Source organism: Lactuca serriola, chromosome 8 (assembly GCF_051521515.1).
Source record: "Lactuca serriola cultivar US96UC23 chromosome 8, Lser_US96UC23_V15, whole genome shotgun sequence".
Taxonomy (NCBI): Eukaryota; Viridiplantae; Streptophyta; class Magnoliopsida; order Asterales; family Asteraceae; genus Lactuca; species Lactuca serriola.
Window position 1 is genome coordinate 297,269,441 of NC_136415.1, and position 23,899 is coordinate 297,293,339.

Consider the following 23,899-nt stretch of genomic DNA (forward strand, 5'->3'; position numbering starts at 1 on the left):
TTTCCAACACCTTGGACCTCTACAAGCCAACCCATGACAGTCTTTATTCATATCTACTTCCAACATATGACCGACTGTGGATGGTTTGAATAACTTAGTCATTCTGGAAAAATAACCCAGTTTATTCGGGAAGTCAAAACATGCAAAGTAAAACACAATAATAATTGAATCCAATATGGTATCAAAACCTATGAACATAAATAAAACACCTTTTATTCATTGTATACTATTTCAACAATCAAATTTATTCTTGAATTTAAAACAATAGTTGTCCCATGCTCCAAGCATGTACACTGTGTTTTCTAAACACTAGTCATGCCATACACCAAGTATGCATACTATGTTTGTCTATGATCTTCACTTTGTGAACTAGATCAATTGAACATAACTCCAATGATCCTCTTTTCACAGTCCCAAATCCTTACTACAAATGCAAGAATTCCAAATTCATGCCATTTACTGAAATCTGTTAGATTCTAAACTTATATGCATTGATCCTCTTGTAATGATTATGCACAAAGTCAGAAAGACTTGACAACAATCATTACAGAGTATTCCAAAGGAGATCAGTTTCTTGGAAACATCCTTCTTGCACTAAGTTTCCTAATCTTAAACAGATTAAAAATTCTAACTTTGAAACATTTCTAGATTCCATTTTGACTATCACTTCTGAACAAGAGTTGCCTCCTTACAGATGATATCAATATGGTCCTTCCAGAATTATCACTATACTTCCAACTGTCCTTGAGCAACCAATCTTTGGTAAACCTTAGATTGTCCTCGACAATTGTTTAATCCTTTTAGTCATATCCAGTTCTAAACCTTTTCCCTTCTTAATGCCCCAGGCATTTGGAAAATTTTAGAACGGATGAATCGATCCTATATCCGAAGCACATGGGACACGATTCATGATGTCTCACATAAAGACTAAACCAATCTTTTGCTATATTATTTCCATTTCAATTTGCCAAGTTCTCATAATTCAGATTATGAAAAGGGATGCCGTAATCATAATCGAATTTTAGAACGCAAATAATGGACTCATATACAAAATTTCCTTATGTTGAGACATTCCAACATGAAATTCATATATATCCTTGACTAAATGATTAAAACCTCACGATCTAAGCTTATAGATTTGAGATGAAGTATAATTTCCTCTCCCTTAATTATAGCAAAACAACTCTTTCCCAATTGAAACTTTTGTTTTCTATAATTAACATTGCTAGCTTGCAATACTTATCATAATTATCATGCTCCCACTAACATGATGATTATTAGCATAACACTTATGCTCCCACTAGCTTTGACATGTACTCAGAAAACAGCTGACTTTCTTACCAAAGTTCAGATTTTTGATACTAGATTGTTTTGATAAGACTTTATCAAAATCATACACCTTCCTTTAGATAGCACACTTGTGTGTCTAAACAATTATCAATAGGGATGCTGTAATCATAATGGTTAGACCTTTTTGCCACTTCTCACAAGTCCAGGTTAGTGTGCCGGTAAACCACACACGCTCCACTAACGACTTTGAGAATGCAAATATCACAATTTCTATCTAGCTAAAATCTATGTAGTGAAAGTGTTTCCTCAACATCAATTTCATGAATCGGAGACAAACCTTATGACACTTAGACTTTTATGGTGTATGTGTTCTTTCCATGTGAATTGTCAAAACCATAGTCAGAAGACAAGGATAATGACAAATCCAAACTCATATGGATTGAACTCAATCTTAATTTCTTGCCACCTGGCAACTCAAGGGCCTGCCATTGCTTCCAAGTTGTTGTGCAACTAATTGATAACTCTAAGAACTCATATGCAAAGCCAACTTTAACTGGAATGGGCACAGAATATGTCAACATGATAGGTTATAAACCTCAAGTCGTGTGCTAGTGAAGAACTTCAGGTTTTATTCTTGATTAGTTCTTGAGACTTTCAAGACCTTTAACACTCCCACTGTCCTCTTGACATATAAGACTTTCTTGTCAGTTATTCAAGAGATAGTGTGGATTCTAATCAAGACAAACACTTCACACAATTAGCCTAAGTTGGTCTTTGTTTTATCCAAAACATCACAACTTACCAATTTGAAATGTACAAGAGTAGAAAACTTTTACTCTTACATTTGACAAGTGTTTTAAACCTTCTTTGAGACATGTCACTCAAGTTACAATCTTGGAGTATGACTCTAAGACTTGTATTGGAACGAAGTATGACTCATCTTCTTGATTTAACCACTTCAACAATTCAAGTTCCTCTTCTTAGTCATAAGAATGCACTATGATTTCCTTAGAGAACTAATTGTGCTATGGTTTCTTAATCATTAAGATGATCACAAAAACTGATACTAAAGTACTCTCCCATCTTTTCAGATTTGAGAAAAATTTATCCTTCTTCCTAATTTGATTCTTCTTATTCGCTCTGCCTTACATTGGAACCTTTTCCAATGTCTCAGAGTTACACTTTAGCCTGTAAGTATAACCATATTTACTAAGCTTTAGTAAATTATGACGAATAATCTTATCGATCTTTTGTGGTGGACTTAATCAGTGCACAAGAATGTGTACTCGATCCCTTAGTCCATTACTTGACTCACACATCCATGTGAAAAGTAATTCGTCTTAATTTTCCAATACTTGAAAGTTCTCATTCATCATGCTATACAACTTGCATGATCCCAAGTTCCGGTCCAATTGAAACTTGGGTGATGAGAATCTTTCCTTATTTGGTAAGTTTAGACATTAACACAAATGGAGGAATCAATTTCATATTTCCACTCTTGCTATTAATGGAATCATATAAGCAACAATTCTTCCTCAAATGTCATTGTAAGGATATTTTAAAATAAATAAAATCAAAAATTTCCTTTTATTTTAAAACACTTTGCGGAAAACATATCCTTACAATCCATATGAAAACTTGTTGTTATCTATTCCCAAGCAATATCTCATAACTCCTAAGAAGTAGCTCAAGAATCCGATCTTCAAACTACGCGATAGAAATCCATCTATGCGATCAGATTCAACATATTCTTTCTTCAAGTTTCTTCACTTTTCTTTGATACTTAAAACATCACCATGTGACCCAGTCACATCATGTATCAAGAATCTCATAATAGAAACTTAACAGAGTTAGATAGTTGAAGCCCTAATGTTTTGGAAAGGTTTCAAAACATGCCCTCAAGTTTTGGAATATAAAAGTTGATTAAAAGTTTAATTTAGGAATGTTAACTTCTAAAACACTAGTATTGTTTTGAAAAGTTCAAATCACACCCTTATGGTTTTATTAATTAAATAAAGTATAATTAAAAGAGGTTTAATAAATCCATAAAGTTTTGGTTTACAATTTAATTGAATTAAAAGTATAATTGTTAAATATGACCACCTAGTATTTTAAAAGTGTAAAATACACCCTATACTCTATATAACATTAAAAGTCTAACATTATATATATGTATGAGTAAAAGTCAGTCTTACCGTTAGTAGGCCTCATTCACGAAGCTAGTCTATAAGGGGTGTTTAAGGAAATTGCCTATAAAATGGCGATTAAATGGGTATCCACTCTTACCCACTGCACTCTTGACTAGTGGAGGGTCGTTAGCCGAACGGGTAGGATAGGACAGAACTTTCCGTTATAAGTATAATGAAGTACAAAAGTAACTAAATGTTTTACAAATTCCCAATGTTAGTTACTTTAGGCAAAAGTGAATTGATGCAATTCCATGAAATAACTCTTTGTGCCCTTGCGAAGACATTAGTGGTTTACCGGCACACTAAATGGTTCTAAGCAAAGGTAGCAAAGGGTGAGTCAATGTTTGTCAAACTTCGGTGGAGCGTGTGTGGTTAACCGGCATATCGAATAGGTGACTGTAACATGTGGGGGCACCATGTAGATTTGTGTGGTTATTCACACCCGCTTTGTGATCCTCGACATCCCAGTCACAAACTAGAGGGGCATATCGAGATTTAAACATGTCGTTGAAATGTTCAATGAATCTCAAAGGATCTAGGAGTTTTCATAGATTTAAAACTTAAATTTCTTTTTCGTTTTTCATGGTGGAAATTAGTGAATCGTCATTCACTTACCTTCAAATATTCGGCAACTAGATTACGACATCCATTTTCTAGGTTGTAGCATATTGTGTTGGGTCCTAGTCTTAATATCTCATTTGGGTGATTATTAAGGACTCAATCAATCAACTAACTTGAATTTATTTTTCTCCCGTTTTGTAGATGTCAAAGTTTGACAACTATGGTCTTCCTAAATCCCGTGGAACAAGCATTCCACACGAAGATGATATTCCACGATTCGATCAAGGAACAAGAGATCATGCTTCACTTCCTCCTCCTCCTCCAATTATTCTCCCTAACCCACAAGATCGAAGAATTGAAAGGTTCAATGTCACTAAAGCCCTATTAGAAATGAAACATGAAGATGGTAAACCCGTGTGTGCCCACGTTCTAGGAATGAAATCACACATTGATAGGTTGATTATGTTGGGTGCGTCATACCCTGATGAGTTGGCTATAGGCTGGGTTCTACAGTCACTCCCTGAATCATATAATGAGTTCAAAAGAAAGTATTATATGATGGATCATGACGCAAACTTCATTGACCTAACTTACATGCTCATTGCTGCTGAATCAGAAATGATTGGGCAAAGCAATGGAGCATATTTGTTGGGAAAGTCAACCAACCATGCTTCCGAGGACGTTCTAGGAGAACCGACCTGCGTTTGCTGCCAAGAGAAAGGGCGTTGGATACAAGTCTGCGCTAAGAGCCTGAAGAGTCCAGAAGATGGGAGAGTCAAAAAGTATGGCTGTGCTTCAGGTAAAATCCATTATCTAATTCCATTAAGTTCCTATTCGTTGATTCTTAATACATGATGTCATAAGATTACATTTGAATGTTTTGCAGGATCAGTGAAAAAGAGAGGAAGCTTGATGAAAGAGCAAGATGAATCTAATCACGAAGAAATGGATCTCGATTGAATGGATTTGAAGATTAGATTTTGAGCTTAGAAAGTTATGATAGAGTTGTTAGGAATTTTTCTTTTGACTACATAGTTTTTCAGTTGTTTTTCCATTGTAAGGACAAATGTTTTCCGCTGCTTTTATGAATAAAATAAATTTTTGATATGACTTATTTATTTATTTATTTATTTCCTTGCAATGAAATCATTATGAAAATTGATGTTTGCATATTTCTACAATGAATGGATAAGATTCTAAATTATGGAAATGTCAAGAATTTACCAAATACGGAGACTTTCTCATCGCCCAAGTTTCAATTGGACAAAAACTTGGAATCATGCAACTTGGTTACATGATGAATGAGAAATTTCATATTTGGAAATTAGATTAATTCGTTGACAAAGTGTCAAGTGAACGACTAGGAGATCAAGTACACAAAGTTGTGTGTTGATCAAATCCACCACAAGAGTAACAAAGGTATTCGTCATGATTCACTAAAGGTTTAGTAAATATGATTATGCTTATAAGATTAAGTGTAATTCTGAATTGATTGAAAAAGGTTTAAATCAATAGCAGAATGAATAAGAAGAATCAAGCAGGCAGAAAGATAAAAGTTTCTCTATTCTAAGAAGAAGGGAGAGTACCTTTTATGCTTTATGATATGGCTTAATGATTAAGAACCATATCTCAATTGATCCTCTAAATAAATCTTAGTGCAAGTGTATGTATAAGAAGAGGAAACAAGAATTGAAGAAATGGTTAAATCAAGAAGTTAATCATACTTCATTCCAAAACAAGTCTTAGAGTTAAGATTGTAATATTGAGTGACAAGTCTTAAGAAGGTTTGTAACATTCATCAAATGTAGAATTTGGAAAAAGGCTTTCTTATTCTCACACATTTGAAATTGGAAAGTTGTGATGTCTTGGATAAGACAAAGACCAACTAGAACCAATTTTATGAAATGCTTTGTCTTGATAAAGGCTACACTAACTCTTGAATATTTGTTTGTCAAGAAATGTTTATTGATAAGAGAATCTTATATGTCAAGGAGTCAGTCGGAGTCTTAATGGTCTTGAAAGGTTTCAAGAACAAATCAAGAATAAACCTTATTGATCATCACTAACACCCGAGTAGAGGTTTACAACCTATCGTGTTGACATTACCTTGTTTCTGTGTCGTTCCAATTGAGTTAATTATGCATGTGAGCCCTATGAGTTCTCATTTGAATGCATAAAAGGCAAGGACCTTGATCAATTGAAAGTACATTGATAAGAAAGGGTGAGCTGCTTAACTACTTAGAAGACATGGTGGGCAGCTGTGTTACCATAAGGTAAGAAATCAAGATTAAGAAAGTTCAGTCCATATGAGTTTGAATTTGTCATAAACTTTGGTTTTGACAAATTCACATGGGTAGGAACACATACACCATTAAAATCTAAGTGTCATAAGATTCCCTCCTTCATGAAAATGACTATGAGGAAATGCTTTCACTAACAAAAGATTTTAAGAAGGTAGTAATTGTGAAAATTGTATTCTCGAATTTGATTATGGTTACGGTATCCCTTTCCATGATTCGCATTATGAGATTTGGCAATTAGTCTGAATTGTTTAAGACACACATATGAGCTATCTAATGCAAAGGTGTATAAGTTTAAGAAGCCTTGATAAAAGATTATCAAAGCATTGGGTATTAGAAATATGAACATAAGGAAATTCAATAAGCATTGTTTTTCTGAAAGTTAAGTTGTTTCTAAATACATGTCAAAGCTAGTGGGAGCATAAGTGTTATGTTGATAATAATCATCATGATATTGGGAGCATAAATGTTATGATTGTATGATTATTAAGGCAAGTATTGCAAGTTAGCAATATTAATTATAGAAAACAAGAGTCATACTTTGCAAAGTTGTAAGGATGTAAAGTTGTTTTGCTATAATTAAGGGAGAGAATATTATGCTTCATTTCAAATCGAAAAGCTTAGGTTGTGGAATGTTAATAAATTTAGTCAAGGATACATAGCACGTTCTTAAATTTCGATTATGATTACGACATTCCTCTTAATATTTCGAATTTTGAGAACGTAGCACATAAGAAATATCATGGCAGAAGATTGATAAAATATCAAATCTTTATGTAAGACATTATGCGTCGTGTCCCATACGCTTCGAGTATAGGATCGATTGTAAATGCTATAATATTTGACCATTCTAAAATTTTCCAAATGTCTAGCACATTTAGAGGGAAAAGGACAAGAATCGGTTTTGACTAAGATAATTAAACAACTATCAAAGGACAATCCAAAGTTCGCCGAGGATTGGTCGCTTGTGAGTAGTTGGAAGTATGATATTAGATGGACCATATCGACATTATTATGAATAGATAAGATTCTATTAAGAATGAATTGTCATATGGAAAATATGGAAATGTTTCCATATTGGGAGTTGGATATTGAGAATCAATGTCTAGATTAGAAACTTTTATGCAAAAGGATGTTCAAAGGAATGTACTTTGAGTGAAAGAAATCACATCTATGGAATTGTCTTGTAACAATATCCGATAGAGGACTTTGTAATTTCATTGACAATAGTCATTGTGACTTTTGTGCTATGACATTACGAAAGGATCATTGCATAAAATGTTAGAATCTAGAATATTCTATAAGTGGCAAGAATTTGATATTCTTTCACTTGTGGAAAGGATTAGGAGTTGTGAAATGAGTATGATTGGAAATGTGTTCATTTGATCTATTTCACAAAGCAAGAACCGTATGTAAACATTGTGTGCATGCTAAGAGCATGGGACAAGTGTGGTAAGTAATTCAAGTAAGAAGTTGATTACCCGAAACAACAAATAATGAGTAATCGATATGGTGATAAATAAAAGGTGTTTTATTTATACTCAAAGGTTTGAGACCATATGGGATTAGTATTATTCTTGTGTTTCACTTTGCATGTTTTGACTTCCTGAATAATTTAATTGGTTGAGTATAGACAAATCATCACAGTCATTCATATGTTGGAAGTAGGTATGAATGAAAACTGTCATGAATTGGTGTGTGGACTGTCTAAAGTGTATTAGACATAGGCAAATGTTTGCTGCAACGTTCATGAGTGCTTATGAGTATGATTTGAGCATTGGACTAAACCCATGCTCACTTGGATCACTTCATGGATTTATATCACAAGTGATTAGTGAGACGATAATATCTTATATTCTTGAAACAAAGATGTGTGAGTTGTATCTTGCGAATCGGTTGCACATTGATAATATGTAAACGCACCAGTAACTTGGTGTTATAAAACATATTGTTGTGTGTAATTTGATGAGTGAGTGCAAGCGAGCATTGAGTCAAAGTTTATCCGTTCCTTTTGTCCAAAGTAGGATAAAAGTGATATATGTGGACCCCTCGATGATTTAGTGATGGCACCTAAGTGCTTGGCCAAGCCGGGACTAATTTGAAGTGTTCAAATTATAGTCTGTTGTCAGTCGTTATAAATCTGAATTTGGGAAACAAAACATAGACAGAGAGAATGATTTAGATCCATGTCTTAGTCTATATGATATCTAGAATGGAGGAATATATGATCCCTTATCTAAACGACACGCGTATCTAATAAGATCAGAGGTGACAGCGGCTTTAGAAAGCTACGATTGCAGATCAGGATCTGAAGTCATAGGCAGAATAGTTATTAGACTTATCCAAGTGGGAGACTGTTGGATTAGTGTCTAAGTCCATAACTATTTTGGTATGTACTTGACCCGATGGTGCATGGTCCTTTTGGGTTGCCTTCACCAAAGCAACTTGATAGGATGAATTATGGAGAGAAAGGATTAAATATGATTTAGTAATATATTATGAGAATAATATATTAAAGAAGAAATCATATTGTTTAATTAATATTAGTCAAGAATTAATAAGAATTAAGTTTGTGGCTAAAAGACATTAATTAAACTTAAGGGACTAGAACTGTCAATTGTGTGATAGTTGAATGTTGAGCTAATGGACTCCATATTAAAGGGGTGGACGAATTTTATGGGGAAACCCATTAGAAATCGTCCAAAGGCCTTTAAGAAAGGAGTTCATGGGTTGCTTAAGGCCTAAGCATCCAAATTAGGGTTTCCTTGTTAGATAACCCTAATAGCCTCACTATTTAAGGAACCCTTAAGCCCCAAAAATGTGGTGACCTAATTAGTTAGGATTTCCATACGTTTTTGAGAGCCGCCTTCTCTTCTCCTCTTCATCCTCTTGCTCTTGGTGTTTGTGAACCATTAGAGGAGTGACATTTGTGACTCTAAGCTTTCTAAAGTCAATACAAGAAAGATTTGAGATTGTTATTGCTACATAACAATCAAGGTATGATCTAAACCCTAATTCATATGTTATATTGATTATCATATACTAGATCTAGGGTTTAAAGTCTTGGATGAATTGCATGTACAATAGAGAAACCTAGATCCAAGAATTAGGGTTTGTATGAGCACATAGGATGTTCTTATGGCTAAAACCCATCAAGAATGACCGAGCGGAAGGCCAGCGAAGGTAGTCAGCGGATGTTAGGACTACCAAGCAGAGTGTTGAAAGCAAATTGCAGTGCGATTGGCCATCGAGAAACTTAGAGGACGAAGTTTAGTTTAAGTGGGAAAGAAAACCCTAAGTTAAAGGGCCAAGAAGGGAAAGAAAACCCTAAGTTAAAGGGCCAACTCGTCGAGTCCAAGGAGGAACTCGGCGAGTCCGAGCGGGATCTGGGTCAAGGAGTAAGTGACCGACTCGGCGAGTCGGAGAATGGACTTGGCGAGTCCAGTCTGAAGAGGGAAACTCTAAATCCGGGACTTTGTGCACTATTTAAGCACCTCATTCTCTTCCTTAGGGTTCCTTTACAGCTCCACTCATCCAGAACATCGAACCCTTGCCACCATATCCGTTTTTGAGCATGATCTAGCCTTGGTGTTATGATTTGAAGCATGGAAGAGAAGGAAGTTCATAGTGGTGCAAGAGGAAGCCTTGGATCCAGAGTTGGTGTGACTTTTCAGAGCATTTGAAGGTAAGAAGGCATTACCTTCACTCCTTTGCTCATAGTTTCCTTTTTGTCATGAGATTTGGGGCTTTTATGGCATGTCCCAGAGCCAATTGGAGTAAGAAGTCCAAATCTGAAGTTGCTACTTCAGATCTAAGTGTATTCTGGCCTAGAGGGTCATAAAGTATCAGTCTTGGGGTGTAGGTGAAGCATGGTTGTTTTAAACCCGAGTATGGAGTGTTTTGGGCCTAGATCTCCTTAGCTACACGTAAATTTTGCAACTTTACGTGAGGAATAGGCCTTGGAAGAGTGGATCTACAATTTGGAGTCCCTACATGACTCAAAAAGCCTCTGAATGCATGAAGGACTGAAAAGACTCGCCGAGTCCTTCGAGTGGACTCGTCGAGTAGTATGAAGATTAGGAGGAACTCGACAAGTTGTATTAACAACTCGGCGAGTCTGTTGAAGTTTGCCTTGGAATCGGCGAGTCTATTCTTGGACTAGGCGAGTCAGGTCGCGAAACCCCAAACCCTTCGAGTTAAGACTCGAATCAGTGAGTTGGACAGGAAAGGACTCGGAAATCGGTGGACTCTGAGCATATGAACTCGGCGAGTCAGTAGGCAGACTCGATGAGTAGGGTTGACCTGGAAGGTTGACTTTGACCAGGACTTTGACATTGACCAGTGTTGAATTAGTTGACTTTCGGAGGGCAGTTAGACTAAGTGTTATATTCGTATTGATAGCTTGGGGAGCTAGTGGAGCCGCAGTTCAGAAGAGTTGTCGAGCAGCAGAGAGGAGTTTTAGCAAGTTCAGCAAGTGCAGGTGAGTTTCCCTTTGTGTGAATGGGTCTAAGGCCACAGTGTCGTCCCATGTAGATATGAGTAGGAAGACCCAGGGGTTAGCCCTAGGCATTGTATGCCAGTATGATATTTAGGACCAAGTTCCATTGATAGCGGGCGGATGCCCAAGGAATGGTTTATATGATAGTTTATACTTGTTGTCTGTGTGATACATGTATGTGCCTGGTAGAGAGCTGAGTGTTGGCGAGGTTTCGTATCTCACCAATAGTAGAGTGTGGATGGTGTTCCACATCTCATTAGCAGCAGAACAGGGGCGAGGCCCAAGTTAGGGAAAGAGTGAGTGTGGGCTGGGCCCGTATCTCACTATCAGTAGGAGCGTGGAGGGGGTTCCATGACTTATCAGTAGTAGGACAAGGGCGAAGCCAGGATATGCGAGGCCTTAGGACAGGATCCATTAGTATATGTTTAGCTTATGTGTTGTGATATGTTTATGTGTTATTATATGTTAGCAGGCGAGTGAGAGTCCCAAAAACTATGGATCCAATTCAACAATCAATGAAGCAAATAGCAATCAAAATGAAGTGTAGAAGGAGTAGAAAAAAGAGATAACATCAAGCATGCAGACATCTATATCATAAATATCAAGTACACCTTGAGAAGTACGCACACTGCACTGTTCAGCAACAAGTAGAATCTGACACAAATCAGTTCCTATAAGTAGTACCCTTACCTGCACACGAGTGTGCAACCATACAGGAGTGTGCAGCCATACACGCGTGTGAGGTCGCACACACGTGCGAGGCTGCACACATACATCAAGTTTAAATCACTACACTGCCTTACTTCATCAACTTTATTAAGGCAGTTGCTAGGGATTCCTAGAAAAGGACCAAATTCTTCATCATCAAGATCGAATTCTATATTTGTCGGAATGTCGTCACCAATCCCTATAAAGTCAATTTCCTTCAAAAACTCTACGTCACCATAGGGATCATCATCATCTTCGTCTTGAGCAGATAGTGTTTCATTTTCTTTCTAACAATCATGTTCCTTAGCCACAACGACTGTAGGAGAATCGTGAACCTCCTCAATTTTCTGGCTCAGAGATTGAACGTACAATGTCTTCAGATTCCATAGAGATAGATTGCTCTTCTGATTCTGATCGGTCATTCTCTTCAAAGATTCCGAATTTTATCAAAGGGAGCTTTCCTTCAAACACGAATTTTCCACCTCTCTTCTGTTTCATAAGTCCGAAAGCACTTGGACCAACGGATTTCATATCCAAAGTATCGTTTCCTCTTCGCAGTTCGGGATGCATAACATTGAAGATGATTTTGCAGAAATCTTGGGTACATCAAGAATTTATCTCTTTTATTTCCTTCAAGATTTAGAACTAGTTCATTCATTATAAACTTCGAGAAGTTGAACTCGATTCCTGCAGCCAAGGCTATGATTGCACCAGTGTTAGCCAAGGAGATTTCATTTGCATCGGATCTCCTGCCATAAATACAGCTCACAAACACGTGTGCCAGATATTTCCAATAAGGAGGATGCAATTTCTAGATGGTAGGGGGAAAGGTTCCCTTGTACCCCATGTGGTCTAAAATATCCTAGGTTTGATGAATGCTAATCTCCATTGAGTATTCAAATCTATCGTCTATTTGGAGAGATTCCCGAATGATACTCTCTGATACTTGAACTCTCTTTCCTTCAATTGTCACTTCAACGAACTTTTCACCCTTGTTATCCTTCTTTACAACTTCGCTTCTCTAGAAGTCCTTGGCCAGATTCTGGTAAATTGCAGTGCATGTTGTTAATGCATGGACCAGGCAAGACTTCTTCAAACCATCAACACTGAACTTTAAGTCATTGTGAGCGGCAGGAGGATCTTCAAGAAAAATGGCAGAGTTGTGAACCTTAGCAAATTCCATGTCTTCCATCTTAATCTGAAAAGAAACACAAGTAATCATTAGGGCAAAACTAATTTTGATTATAGCGGAGATGGTCCAACCGCACATGCAAATGCACACTGTTGGACCATCTCCGCTATAATCAAAATTAGTTTTGCCCTAATGATTACTTGAGTTTTTAGAGAGAGAGAGTAAGACGGCTGCGTGCGGTTGAGGAAAAGTGAATATGAAAACAGTGTCGGTGAAATTTCACCGCACACACCCTTTATATACTCAATAAATTTACATTTTCTCCCCCTCAGCCTTTTAATAATTAAAAACCGATACCCATACTCAAGTATTTTAAAAAAAGAAAAAAAAAACATTTTGAGGATTAAAGAACTAAAATTTTTTATTCTTAAGAATTTAAAAAAAAAACAAAAAGAATCTAAAAGTAAACTTACAACTAAGATAAAAATAAAAATGAAAATAAAATAAAATAAAATAAAAATAAAAGTAGAATAGACTAAAAAAAATAAAATGAAAATACTATTAATGAGTAAAATTAAATTTTAATTTTAATCCTATAAATTGTTTTAACCTTTTGAGATGAGGGATCAAAGTTGTTAGACAATCGTTGTTCATTTATCAGTTCCTTCTCCTTCATGAATAGATATGGTCAATCGTCGGTACTATGGTCCACTTAAACACGAAAAATCTTGTGATAAATTTAGACATGCTATAAGTGACAAGACAGATTGAGCCTAAGCTACTAGATAAAATTCCTAAGGACCATCTATCTGATGAGAACAAGGATATTGTTGTCCACCTAAATTGAGCAGAGAAGATCTATAGACAATCTTTGAGTGTTCAATTTTAGTTGTTCTGGAACATGTTTCCCGCTTCCTAATATGCCCCGGTAATCAAAGACTTCCATATTACTCCTTACATCGGGTGAGCAGACAATCATTAGGAGAAATTATAGATTTAGATTATTATCACTTATAGTTTTAGAGGGATTGAGAAGTAGCAGGATGCATATGCTGTGTACCAGGTCGGATTGTTAATCGCGCAAAGGAAATAACATATGACTAACAGATAAGAAGGATTTCATCGATATAATATGCAGAGAAATAGATTTGCATATGTTGCAGTCCAGGTCGGACCTCTTCCAATCACGCAGAGGAGGCAACATAGGACTAACAATAAGAAAGAAAGAAAATAATTTTCTCCAAACCTAATTCATCGGAATTTACCAGTCTCCTAATCAATACCTGGAATTAAGGACATAGTCCGCACATCGAGGAAAAGTTAAACCACGGTTCCAGAAACGGGTTCATTTAATATGACGAGTAGATTCCCATATATATCTCCCTGTTCCACCTATCCAAGCGTCGTATTGTCAGGCTAAACGGATCTAACTAGGTCAAGATTTATCAAGACTCTAGATTCCTTAAGTTCATTTGCCCCTAGTCAAGTCCATTCAATTCTTCGTGCCTACCAGTGCATCAAATACAGAGCCTAGACAATCCAGTTTTCGTACTTTAAACAGACTTAGATTGCCCGTTATCACTTGATAATATCACTTCCCATATTATATCATGGAACACATAAATATATATTTTTTTAATTAACATTTTCTAATGTTTTTGGATTTTCTAATTTTCTGATGTTTTTGGATTTTCTAATTTTATGATGTTTTTGGATTTTCTAATTTTCTCCCCCTAAATTTGTGCATGGAAAAGAAAAGAAAAAAATGCGCAAATTTAACCTAAACGAAACACTAAAGAATTTAATCGTCAAAATGAATCATTTTCAGAAACTTAACCAGCACATCGAATCAAGCTTTGTTAAACGGTTTGGTGAACAGATCCGCTACATTATTATCAGAGCGGACTTGTTCTGGCCGAATGAGCGAACGCTCATAACATTCTCTGATAAAATGAATTTTGATGTCGATGTGCTTGGTTTTTGAGTGTTGGACCGGGTTTTTGGAAAATTGGATCGCAACCTCATTATCACAGAAAATAGTGGTTTCATGAAAATTCAAACCGTAGTTCAACGGCTGATGTTGGATCCAGATGACTTGAGAACAACATGTAGATGCGGCGACATACTCCGCTTCTGCTATTGAGGTGGAAACGGTATGCTACTTCTTGCACTACCATGAGACCAATCTATCTCCCAGAAATTGGCATCCTCCTGATGTCGATTTTTTGTCAAGCTCACACCCGCCATAGTTGTTGTCTGCAAAAGCATAAAGGTCAAATTATGGATTTTGCGGACATCAAAGACCCAGTTTTGGGCAACCTTTGAGGTACCGAAAAATCCGTTTAACAGCAAGTAGATGAGAGAGTATAGGATTAGCCTGGTAGCGAGCACATTGACAGACCGGAAACACTACGTCTGGGCGATTGGCAGTTAGATACATGAGTGATCCGATCATTGATCGATAATGCGTCTGATCTACGGATTCACCTTCAATATCAGGGGTCAGTAGAGGACTTTCTGCCATGGGTGTAAGTGCAGGTTTTGGGTCTCGAAACTCGAACTTCTCCAGCACATCATCCACATACTTTGCTTGGTGAATAAGGATTCCAGTTGAAGATTGTTGGACCTGAAGCCCCAGACACATGGTCATCTCCCCAAGAGAACTCATCTCGAACCGCTTCTTCATCACTGCTTCGAACTCTTTGTAAAAGCTGTTGGCTTGACGACCCGAAAATAATGTCGTCCACATAGATTTGAACAAGAATTTGATCTGGACCGACATGTTTGATAAATAAGGTTTGATCAATGTTGCCTCGGGAATAGCCGTGGTTGAGAAAATGCTGAGTTAGGGTAGCATACCAAGCTCTAGGAGCTTGATGCAGCCCGTACAGAGCTTTGTCTAACTTGTAAACATGGTTGGGGAGTTTTGAGTTAACGAAACCGGGTGGTTGGTCAATGTAAATCTCCTCCTTGACCTTTCCGTACAAGAAAGTCATCTTTACATCCATTTGGTATACGGTGAAGTTCATGTAGGAAGCATATGCATGGAAGATACAAATGGCTTCCAAGCGAGCGACTGGAGCATAAACTTCCGTATAATCAAGACCCTCAACTAGTCGAAACCCACGAACCACTAATCTCGCCTTGTTATGCACAATTATACCTCAGTCGTCTTGTTTATTCCGAAAGGCCCATCGGGTGTCAAGAGATTTCTTTCCTTTTGGCATCTCCACAAACTTCCAAATCCCGAGCTTCTCGAATTGATTAAGTTCATCATGCATGGCTTCAACCCAGCTGGGCTCATTCAGAGCCATTTTAAGATTTTTGGGCACAATCTGAGAAATAAATCAAGAATAGAGGCACATATTAACATCTCCATTCTGACATCGCGTTTGAACACCGTCGGCCTGCTGGCCAATGACGTTCTCTATTGGATGGTCGCGCTGAATGCGTGCAAGGATCTCGTAGCTGATATCATTGATAGAGACTGGAAGCGTATGAATGTTAACTGCTCCATCATTTTTTGTGTGATCCACAGTAGATGAACAAGGTTCGTTCGGAGGATCTGCTACAGACTCTTCAGCAATATTTTCTTGAAAGAGAAGTTCCATCAAATTTGAAGTTACAATGGAAGTCTCGTGGTTCAAGAACTCTCTTTCCACCGGAGTTAGAGGAGTAGCAACAACATCAGGAGATGGTCATTGAGGAGAAGATTCAGAAGAATCAGTGTGAACAGAGGGCACCATTGGAGGATCAGAAGAAATCATTGGTGGTCGGTAGACAACTTCGTCTTCTTCATCTTCAATAATGATCTTCGAATTTGACATAGATCCTGCTTGATTATCTGCGGACACATTGAATGATTTGAAAAGAGATGTGTAGTCAAATAGCCAATCGGGACCCACTCTTGCATCTTTCTCATTTTCTTCGAGCCAACGAACATCGAAAGATTCTACAATCTGTTTTGTCTTCTTGTTGTAAACCCTGTAAGCAGTTCGAGCAGCATATCCAACAAAGTAATAGTCATTGGCTTTTGCAATGAATTTGGGGTTGGATTCCAAGTGGAGAAGGGTGCAAGGGCAGCAAAATACTCAGAGATGGCTGACAGATGGCTTGTGTCCGTATAGAATTTCGTACGGTGTCTTCATACTGGCTTTGTTGATCAGCACGCGATTTTGAACATAGCACGCTGTGTTAATCGCCTCCGCCCAAAAGAACACAGGAAGTTTTGGAGTCATAGAGCATCGTCCTTGCGGCGTCTTTAAGAGTTTGATTCCTTCATTCAGCAACGCCATTTTGCTGAGGTGTTCGAGCAGATTTGAACTGACCCACAATCCCTTTCTCAGCGCAAAAATGGTCAAGAACGGCGTTCTTGAACTCTGTTCCATTATTAGTACGCAGCGCTTCCACTCGATTGTTGGTCTAATTTTCGATCATCACAATGAATCTTTTGATGAGGTTAACGATCTCAGCTTTGTTGGACAGAATGAAAACCCAATTGAATTGAGAGTAATCGTCTATCACAACGAGGCAGTATGAATTGCGACTGATGCTGAGAACATTAACCGGACCAAATAAATCCATATGTAATAACTCGAGCACTTGACTAATGGAGTTAATCTGCTTTGGAAAGTGTGGTTTCCAATGATGCTTTCCTTGAGCGCAGGAAACACATTTTTCAAGTGTAATAAAATCTCTGACAGGTAACCCTCAAACCAGTTCGTTCTTTGCCAGCCGATTTAGGTTCTATGCATTAGCGTGACTGAGAAGACGATGCCACAACATCGCATTTTGTTCAGTCGCTTTGGAGAAAAGGCAAGTGACTTTGTCGGGGATATTGTTGGTCATGTCTATAATGTAGGCATTCCCATCCCACTTAGATTTTACAAGAATCCAATCTTCCGGAATGACAACACCAGGCTTTAAGATCAGACACTCCTTATCTGTGAAATGAGTGGAGTAACCCTTGTCGTAGATCTGAGACATGCTCAACAAGCTGTGTTTTAGTTTAGGAGCAAAGTTAACATTCTCAAAATTCAGCACTCCATTTGAAACAGTTCCTTTTTGAGTAGTTTTTCCGCCCTCTCCGCCCGCAAAGGAAACATATCCTCCATTAAAAGTTTGAATGTCGTGCAATTGGGACATGTCTCCAGTCATGTGCCGGGAGCAGCCACTGTCGACATACCAAGGACTGACGACATTCCTCTGCAACTGTCCCTACACGAAAACCGAAATCATTTAGTTTTGGGGACCCTGGTCATTACAATCCTGGGTTGACCCTTTCCTTTCACAGATTTTTCATTTGATTCTTTCTTTTCATTTGATTTAGAGGTAAATGGTGACTGATCTGAAGTCAATTTTGGTATCCACTTAAAGTTAGGTTTTGAAATTTTGTTAGTTTGCTTCAAACCGGTGGATTTTCTACTCGAAGAGTTTGAAGATCCGGTCCTGCTCTTTGACAAAGTCGACTTAGGCTTAGCCTGAGTTGATTTTAGCAAACTCTTGTTGTTTTTACGGAAAACCTGTTTATCCTTTTGAGAGTATGCCACTTTCTTGTTTGAATTTATGTTCAAGTCACCATTTCGAGAACGAGTTCTGGGGGTTTTTCGAGTTAAAGATCGTCCCCTGAAATTCATTCTCTCCTCTTTTTGTTGTATGAGAAACAAACATCCGGTGCATACAATTTCTTGCAATGTGTCCAGCAGTGCCACAGTTAAAACAAATTTGTTTATTCTTCCCTTTTTCATTTCTAACGCTTCCACACTTGCAAGAACCATCACAGGATTTTGAAGCAGATGTGGAAGGTGTAGAGATATTCAAATCAGATTTAGCAGTTTTATCAAAAACAACACCATTATTAACAGAAGTATCAGACTGAAATAATACACCACCAGACACAAAAACATTAGCGTTTAATTTTGAGTTTACTGTGGACTCATTACATAAACTAACACCAAACTTTGACACATCATTATCACTAGACTCAAGACCATCAAACTTTTCATTTCTTTGCTCCCCCTAAGCTATGGACTTATCTGCACTCAAATTGGAAACATTAGTACTCAAAACCTTATTATTTGACGGTATTGTTTGCTCAGAAGCTGATTTTCCATATACCATGTAAGATTCTCTATCTATTTCTTCTTGAGATAGAGGACTAGCAGTGTAGTTATGATTGAAGGGAGGGGGACACTCTCAATTCCTAAGCCAAATTTTATTTGATTCCCATGAGTGATATCTCTCCAGTGCACTTGTCCCTCAATCATTTTTGCAATTGTTTCACTTGACCCATCATACTTTTTAAAATTAAATTCAGCATTTTCAAAACGTGTTTTTAATGAGTCAAGTTCAATGGACACAGCTTCAAATTTTCGTTTGAGATGATCATAATTCTCGCATTTGTTGCTGTAGTCTTCTTGCAATTTCCTAAAATCCTTTATTTTATTTTCTAGTTAAGTCTTTAAGGGCTTTTGGTTTTTTCTAAGGGTGTATCCCTCAAATTTCAAGTCCTCATTCTCTCTCTAAATTAATTCTATTGATTCTCAAAAATATTTAATAGTTTTAGCACAAGATGAAGAACAACTAAATTCACTTACCTCGGGCCTGGATGGCTTAGAAGTAGTCTGCACCATAAAGGCAAACTGGAGGTTCATCATTTCTTCTTCGGGATCTGCCTCCATCTCTTTCTCCTTGCAATCCTTGATCTGGGCCAGAAAGCTATTTTCAGGTCCTGAAATATTCAGGGCCTGAATTTGATCTTCACAATCAAAGGATCGGGCAACCATTGCCAGATTTTGAGGTTGCTTGGTAGATGAGGATCCCTTGTTGCTGTGGACATAGGTAACTGGCACCACTGTTCGATCGGCATTTTCCCTTTTGTCAGGCCTTAAACACTCTCTAGCAAAATGCCCTGGCTCATGGCAATTGCAGCAGCGAAGTTTGCCATTGTTAAACCCGACCTTTTTGTCAGAATTTACACTCCAGTTGTTTTTAATAGTTTTCTTGGAAAACTGCTTTGCCCTGAACACAGCCATGGCCATTTCCCAGGTTATGTCCATCTATTTTATATCTTTAGGATGAATTTGATCAAGATTGGCAAACGAAAGTTGTGGAGAGAGCTCTCCAGCCATGAAAGCATTATAGCAGTTTACCAAGCCTGTAGCTAGAGCCATGTTTTCTTTGTTTTCTTTCATCTGAGAGCTGAAAACATGAGACTGAGAAGGTACAACATTAGATGATCCAACATTGAGATTAGCTTGCTGAGGCATGATCTGAGGTTGAGAGACTTGAACTTGTTGCATTGAAAGAGGAACATAGGATGTAGGTTGAATCGATTGATGAGTCATGAAAGGTTGAACTTGTGGAACATGTGTAGTTGGGGTAACTTGAGGAGCTTGTGCAACTATGTAGCTTGAAAAAGCATTGTTGTTTGAGTTTTGGATCCCTAGATTTGCAGTGGAATAAGAATTAACATGATTAATCTCCCTCTGCTTGTCATCAAGATCACAGGCCTTGATTATAGCCATTGTTTCTGCCAAACTCAGCCTGTTTAAGTCTTTTGTTTTGTTAATCACTGAGACATTCATGTCCTAGGATTTTGGAAGGGAGCTTAACAATTTCTTGTTGATTTCTGATCTTGTTACTAAAAGACCTGCAGAACTCATTTATGTAGTGAGAGTAATGAACCTTTGGAGGTGATTCTCAAGAGTTTCGCCCAGGAGATAGTTGAACATGTTGAACTTTTGTCGAAGCATATCCTGACGACTTTGATTCATATACTCATTTCCCTCATAGACTTCAATAAGAGCTTCCCAAAGTGCCTTCACAGATGTATACTCACGGAATCCCTGAGCAATTTTTGGAGATAATGCCATTCTAAGCGTAGCAAGAGCTTTTTCTTGTTCTTCAATTCTTTCGAAATCCTCATCCATATAATTTTCAATTTGTTTGTCGACAACGACTCCATCCACTACTGTAGTGATTCGAATTGGTCCTCTAAGTATACTACGCCAAATCTTGAAGTCTTTCATTTTGATATATTCTTCGATTCGGTATTTCCATTCTGGAAAACCTTCAGCATTCAAGAGTCGAGGAATTCGAGAAGTTGTTCCAATGATGGAGTCAAGTTCTTGATGTACTGTCGTGTTTTGAGATTCCATTGTGACAAACTTAACACAAACTATAACTGCACACAAGGTTTCACTTAACCGCACATGCAGCTTCAACCGCACACTAAGCAGCACACTCAACTGTACACACGTTAACAACACACTAATTGTAACCGCACACACTCACCAGCACACAATCCTTAGCAGCAAACACAGCCGCACACACTTAACAACACACAATTCTTAATTGCAACCGCACACACTTTAGCAGCACACCTTCAAACGATAATGAAATTTTGCAAATTTTGCAAAATAATGAATTTTTTCAAAAATAATGAAATTTTGCAACGTCACACTATAAAATACTTCAGTTGATACCAAATTGGCTCTGATACCAATTGTTAGCCCCAAAAACTATGGATCAAATTCAGTAATCAATGAAGCAAATAGCAATCAAAATGAAGTGTAGAAGGAGTAGAAAAGAGATAACATCAAGCATGCACACATCTATATCATAAATGTCAAGTACACCTTGAGAAGTACACACACTGCAATTTTCGGCAACAAGTATAATCTGACACAAATCAGTTCCTATAAGTAGTACCCTCACCAGCACACGAGTGTGCAGCCATACACGCGTATGCAGCTGCACACACATGTGAGGTTGCACACATACATCAAGTTTAAATCACTACACTGCCTTACATACAATGTCATCCTAATAAGAATTATACAAAATTAATGCCTAGCTCAAACCACAATATTATGGACTTTCAGCGAGGACCAGTGACAGGCGAGGCCTAAGTGAAACAGATCTGTGTCCGAGCAGGGCTCGAACCCAGGCGGGGCCTGGAGCGGCGGGGCCGTTGTAGAGGGCGAGGCCCAAGGTAGGGGGCGAGGCCCAAAATAGCGGGCGTGGCCCAGTATGTGCAATATGTGGTTATGCATGGTATGTGGTATGTTAGGGAACTCACTAAGCTTCGTTCTTACGGTTTTTAGTTTTGGTTTTAGGTATTTCCGGTAGCGGAGGGAAGAGCTCGAGGTGATCGCATGGCACACACAATATATTGGACAACCTGGGAATATTATACTCTAATAATGAAAATACGTTTTGGAATTAATTTTCTGATTATGTTATGGATTGATAAATGTGTTTTAAGTAATGTTTTATAAAAGAGATTTTTAGTCTTGGAAATTGGGACGTTACTCATACCCACACACACATCCACCCACAAACACACACACACACATACACATACACATACATACCCAACCACCCACACACACCCACCCACAAACACGCACACACACATACTGTCACAACTGGAAATTTTGTGTCATGTAATCTATACACTCAAGTTAATGTGAATCAAAAACTTAAGAGTATGTGTGATACCTACTATTATGACATCAAAAACTTAAATCCAATACATCATACAAGTACTACAAATAGTCATCAAGCAATTGGAAACCCTAGAAGTCCTTGTTTAAGTCCATTTTGGACTAGGACTTCCTTATTGGACTCAATGGACCAATAAGCTTTCAATTTGACTATCGTGGGCTTAGAACCCTTAAATGGGCTCTAATTGGACCCACATTAATTTATTTCAACATTTTGGGCCATGTTGGGCCTAGAATGAAATGAATTAAAAGCTTTGATACATGAATAACCTAAACTAGTCCAACAAAAATGTAAAAATCCTACCACATTCTTTTAGGTTTAAAACATACCCAAACAAACTCCAATATTGGACTTAGGGGCAAAAAGCCCAATTTTTTCCTTTTTCCTTCAAGGTTCTCGGCCCAAGGCCCAAGTCTAAGAAGAAATGGTGAAGAGTTGACTATTTGCTTGCCACCTTATTTATACCCAACATGTTTCCATGCACATCTCATACTTCTAGGAACATATCACTTCAAAAATCACTTCTCCTTTTTCCCTCCTTCACTCTCGGCCATCTCAAACACACACACATTCACAAAAATCTCTCAAACTCCCTCAAGAACACTCCTCCCTCTCCACTCAAAGATCTCGAAATTTAGGAAGCATTCAAGAGGAAATTTCCACAAATTCTTCATCTAAGGTAAGATTATGTGTGGATCTATAACTTAGATTCTTTTTGTCATCAAAATCTTTTCCTAATCCATGCCAAAAATCATGATCTTACATCCTAGAAGCACATCAAACTCGAGATCTTCAAGAAAAGGGTGTTAAGGTCAAAAATCACTAAGCTTTCTTCCATCCTTTTCTTCAAAAACCAAAAGCTTCAAACAAGGTGAGCTTCATACCCCCTATTTTCTGTTTTTATGAGTTTTGTGGGGGGGGGGGGGGAATACAAGTGAAAGTGTAGATCTATATGTGTTTTGTATGCCTTGTATGATTTCTATGCTTATATGTGTGTTTGTGTGTGTTATAATGTTGGATCTAGACATAAAACCGCTAAAAATCGAGATACACTTTATGTTAAATGATACTAGCATCAAGTATATTTCTACATACAAAGTGTTCCAAGAAAAATAGCTAAATGGCTTAGTAACATTTTTTTTGGGCTAAAAACTCAATTTTTGGACATAAAATGCTAAAAATATAAAGTTAAAGGGGCCAAATTGAAATATTTCGAAATCTGATGGGGGAGATGAGTCAAAACAGTTTCCATAATGTATTTCCGGAAAATATACTTGTTGGAGGGTTAAAAACATAAATTTCAAGCTTAATGGGCTAAAAATGACATTTTCGGCCCAATAAGGCCCATTATGCGAAATTTTCAGTTTTGGAGGGCCAAAACTGTGTTTTTCTGTAAAACAGTGGACTATTAGTGTTCCAAGTCCTTTTCAAAGGTTTAAAATGCTTTTTAAATTTAAAAAGGACCAAAGTTGCAAAAATTTTCCAATTTGGGCCAAAATTGTCAAAACTGCGAAAAAGAGGGGTTATAACCGAGAAAACTGCATTTTCAGGGACTTAAACTGTTTTCTATGAAAAATATGCTGAAAAATATTAATTTCAATAATTTTTGGTGTTAAAATGTCAAGAAAAATGATTTAAGGACCAAACCGGAAAGTTATTTAATTAAAGGGTTGAAAAGGTAAATTTTACAAACAATGAGGGGCTGAAAACA